Source organism: Pygocentrus nattereri, chromosome 8 (genome assembly GCF_015220715.1).
Source record: "Pygocentrus nattereri isolate fPygNat1 chromosome 8, fPygNat1.pri, whole genome shotgun sequence".
Classification (NCBI taxonomy): domain Eukaryota; kingdom Metazoa; phylum Chordata; class Actinopteri; order Characiformes; family Serrasalmidae; genus Pygocentrus; species Pygocentrus nattereri.
In genome coordinates, this window is record NC_051218.1 from 1,250,752 (window position 1) to 1,255,819 (window position 5,068).

The following is a 5,068-nucleotide window of genomic DNA, read 5'->3' on the forward strand; positions in this document are numbered from 1 at the left end:
GAGGAACTCTTTTCGGTGCTATATAGAACTCCTCATAAATACTGTAGGTTCTATATAGAACCATATGAAACACATTGTCCATTAATCTGAAGAACCTTTTCATAGTGCACTGCAACTTTGAGTGTTCATTGTTCTAGATGGAGCCATTCCCTGTACTAAAAACCTGTGAAGAACCATGTTTGAAGAACCTGTGTCTAATGTTCTGAGGCTCCTCAGTGTTTTCAACTGAAAAAGTGTTTCTGTGTAAAATGTATGTGTGTGTTTTGTGTTAAATCTCCTCTGAAGGCCCATCTGCTCCTCATCTTCCTCAATAAAATGACAATAAACAAGCATGAAAAGTGTAAATCTTACACTAATTACACCATGAAATGACAAATATCATTTCTCTCTTTCCCACTACACTCTTATTCTCTCTCTCTCTCTTTTCCTCTCCCTCAGCACCAGAAATAAAAATGACATTCATTTGCTCCAATGAAAAAACAAGTAAAAATCAATCAATCAATAAACAATCAATACAGTTTATTTCTCCCCTCTCAGTGTCAATGTGTAGAGCTTGATCCTCCTCCAAAATAATATCTGGTCAGCGGTGGTCCTCTTGTGGCTTCTTTCCATTAATGGACAGGTTGGGGCAGTCGTGGGCTGGAGGTTAGGGATCTGGCCACCACTCCGGGGAAGTGCGCTCACTGCCCCCTAGTGTGTGTGTTCACTAGAGTGTGTGTGGTGTTTCACTTCACGGAGGGGTTAAATGCGGAGGTTCCCCGGTTGTGGGATCAAAAAAGTATCACTTAATAACTTAATAACTTAATTAAGTGAGGGGTGATAAACTGAGCAACGGTCAGTACAGAGAGCACATGTATGGTACGTTGCAGTGCAACTCAGTGCTCAGAGTATCTGAGTATCTGAGCAGTATCTGAGTATCTGAGTATCTGAGCAGAGCTCAGTGAGTATCTGTACATTCAACAGCCTCAAATCTCAGACCAGACAGAGCACAAACCCACGGACGCTTCTCCACAGGGTCTTCTAGAAATACAGTCAGTACAGTTCTGGAGGCTGTAGGTCTGATCGAACAGCCGTTTTCAATGAAGAATCAACACAGACGCTGGTATTTAGTTGATGACCAGGCCCTATCCATGACCACTGCTGTACTGTTCCTGGACACTGATATTCAGACAGTGTGGTAAATGCAGCTCTCTCCGCTCCCTCTCAGTGTTGTGCGGAATGCCTCATGGCTTTGCCGGCTCTGAGCTGGAGGCCTGTGGTGGAGAGAGGGAATGGAAGAGCCTCAGTCTCGGAAAGTAAAGTACTAAAGTTTGGGCGCCCTGGTCAAATTACCTCAATCTCATTGACGTTTTAAGTGAAGCCAACACGTCGTCTACAGGGTACACTGCGCATTTTAATGCACAGTTACTGTTTATTTGCTGAATTGAATTAATAATTAAAAAAAATAAAACAAAAAGAAAATAAATAAATGAATAATAAAAGTTATTCTCGGCAGAAGATGAGGTAATGAACACAACGTGTCCAAAAGTATCCAGACAGCTCTTCTATTAAGGGAAATCAGCTTTACTACATGGCCAAAAGTATGTGGACAACGCTGCTAATTATTAAGGTCAGGTGTTTCAGCCACACCCATTGCTAATTTGTATAAAATCAAGCACACAGCCATGCAGTCTCAATAGACAAATGCTGGCAGTAGAAGTGGGTCGTACCGAAGAGCTCAGGGATTTTAAACGTAGCACGTAATAGCTGTCATAGGATGCCACCTCTGCCTCAAGTCAGTTTGCACTTTTATGCCCAGCTTGATCTGCCTCGGTCACCTAAAAGTGCTATGACTGTGAAATGGAAGCATCAACAACAGCTTAGCCAGTAGGTGGGAGACCATGCAAGCCTACAGAGCACTGATCGGGAAGAGTGAACAAATGATTAAAGTAATCAGGTTTTCTTTCAATAGCTACTCATTAATTCCTGATCATTTCAACATTAATTTCAGTTGTTGAGTCTAGAAACATATGCAGCGTAAATACAGTCCACAGTGTGCAGCATCTAAAATACAAAGCCTTTCAGATCCTCTTCTGTCTCTCGCTCTCTTTCTGTCTGTCTCTGATCCTCTTTATCACTCTCTCACTCTCATCCTCTCTCTCTTTATCTCCCTCCCTCTCTTCCTCACTTTGTCTCTCTATCATCATCATCTCTCTCTCTCTCATCTTCACTTTGACTCTCTATCATCATCATCTCTGTCTCTCTCTCACTGTCTCTCTCTCCCTCATCCTCTCTCCCTCTCTTGTCTTCTCTCTCTCTCTCTCTCTCTCTCTCTCTCTCTCTCTCTCTGGGCTCTGGTCCATAGTGGTCTAACAAGTGTGCCAAGCGTTCGTTTACCCAACAGTTTCTCACACAAAGCAAAATAGTCTGGCGTTCAGTCACACAAAACCGTGGACACTGCAGGACCTGTGTGTGTGTGTGTGTGTGTGTGTGTGTGTGTGTGTGTGTGTGTGTGTGTAATGAATAAACATGTGAATTCACAGCTCTGTTGGCCGGCCAGCTGATGGCTGACTCCTGCTTGAGCTTTACTTAATTTCTCGGAACGTGCGCTTTAGTTCTGTCTTGCATTGAAGGTCCTATTTGCCAAAATGTAATGAGGGTTTTAATCCATTTGCATAACACAGACTGCAATCTGCACTGTAATCTGCCGTACAGTAATCGGTACAGCAATGACCAGCAACCGTAAATCCTTCAGTGCTGCATGTCTGCAGCAGTAACTGTGTTTTCACCATTAAACTCCGTAAGGACTGGGTCAGTGAGGGCATCTTGCCTGGAGCTCAACAGTTTCTTAAAAAAGCTCCAACGCCCACAGCAAATTACGCGCTTTGGTGATTTTCTAAGTGGATATAAGTGGACACATCCTCTATAGAGAACACACTGAAATATGACATTTGGCTGCTAATTTTAGTGCACAGTTTCTATTTATTTGCTTTGTGTACTTTATTTTTGCCCCTGATATGAATTTATATATAAAACGTAATCGTGTATTCACTTCTCTCTGTTCACTTATTTTCATCTACAAAATCAACAAAATACTTCAATAAAACAGGCAGAAATAAAGGACAGTATCCTTTACTTTCACATGGTCAGCCGTTATGATTTATTTCTAAATCTATGGCAGAATAAATGATACTTTTGGCTTTACTGTATGAATCATGGAACGAATTAAATGCTTCTGCTGCCATCATGAGGACCACGCTGTGTTTACTCTGCTCCCTGAATCCTGTGATTGTTTGGCACAGCTGGCAAAGAAAAAGAGTCTAATTATACTGTTTAAATTAGAATAAGACACTGTAATGCAGATTATACATCCAAGTATATTACGTACTCCGCATATTGTCGTATAAGCCCCCTGCCCCCCCTTATCCTTACCGACACCCCCATCACCACTGTGGACTGTTACCGGTTGCTTGGCACCACCATCACCCAGGAACTCAAGTGGGAGCTGAACATCAGCTCCCTCATCAAGAAGGCTCAGCAGAGGATGTACTTTCTGCGGCAGCTGAGGGAAGCCAAACTGCCGGCCCAGCTGATGGTACAGTTCTACACGGCCATCATCGAGTCCATCCTCAGCTCCTCCATCACAGTGTGGTATACTGTGACCAATGCCAGGGACAGACAAAGGCTGCAGCGCATTGTGCGCTCCGCTGAGAAGGTGATAGGCTGCAGCCTCCCATCTCTCCAAGACCTGTACGTCTCCAGGACTGTGGGGAGAGCGGATCGGATTATAGCAGACCCTTCTCACCCCGCACGCGGACTATTTGATCCACTCCCCTCGGGCAGGAGGCTTCGGTCCATTCGGACCAGAACCTCCCGCCACAGGAACAGTTTCTTCCCCTCTGCCATTGGACTCAAGAACAATATATAATCACGTCACTTCCCTCTTTATAACCCTGCCTTGGTCACTTTACCTGAATTGCACTACTCCACCTGCACTGTTGTATATAGTACTGTTGTACATGCCTTTTGTATTTTTATTTTTATTCATTCTATCTATATATTTGCATAGAGTATTTATTTATGTGGACTTAATTTTGCTTTGCCTATTACTACTTGTTTTTATGTTGCACCTTCATGCCGAAGCAAATTCCTAGTCTGTGAATCCTGTTCATTGACAATGGCAATAAAACTTCTTCTGATTCTGATGCTGTCCAAAAAAACAAAAAAGCAAACAAGCAAAAAAGCCCAAGTATCTCCAAAATAGTACATATAAGTGAGTAAGGTATATATTCATACTTTACTAGTATAACTGTACTATTGTACAGTATATATATCCATCCATCCATCCATCCATTATCTTCCGCTTCTCCGGGGTTCGGGTCGCGGGGGCAGCATCCTAAGCAATGAAGCCCAGACCTCCCTTTCCCCAGCCACTTCCACAAGCTCTCCAAGGGGGATTCCGAGGCGCTCCCAGGCCAGCTGGGCGATATAGTCGCGCCAGCGTGTCCTGGGTCTTCCCCGGGGTCTCCTCCCGGGTGGACTCGCCTGTGACACCTCCCGAGGGAGGCGTACAGGAGGCATCCTAACCAGATGCCCGAACCACCTCAGCTGGCTCCTCTCGACGTGAAGAAGCAGCGGCTCTACTCCGAGTCCCTCCCGGATGACTGAACTTCTCACCCTATCTCTCAGGGAGAGTCCAGACACCCTGCGGAGGAAACTCATTTCGGCCGCTTGTATTCGCGATCTTATTCTTTCGGTCATTACCCAAAGCTCATGACCATAGGTGAGGGTGGGAACGTAGATCGACCGGTAAATCGAGAGCCTTGCCTTATGGCTCAGCTCTTTCTTTACCACAACAGACCGGTAAAGAGCCCGCATCACTGCTGACCCAGCACCAATCCGCCTGTCAATCTCCCGCTCCCTTGTACCATCACTCGTGAACAAGACCCCGAGATACTCGAACTCCTCCACTTGAGGCAAGAGCCTATCCCCGACCCAGAGAGGGCTCTCCACCATTTTCCGCCTGAGAACCATGGTCTCGGATTTAGAGGTACTGATTCTCATCCCAGCCGCTTCACACTCGGCTGCA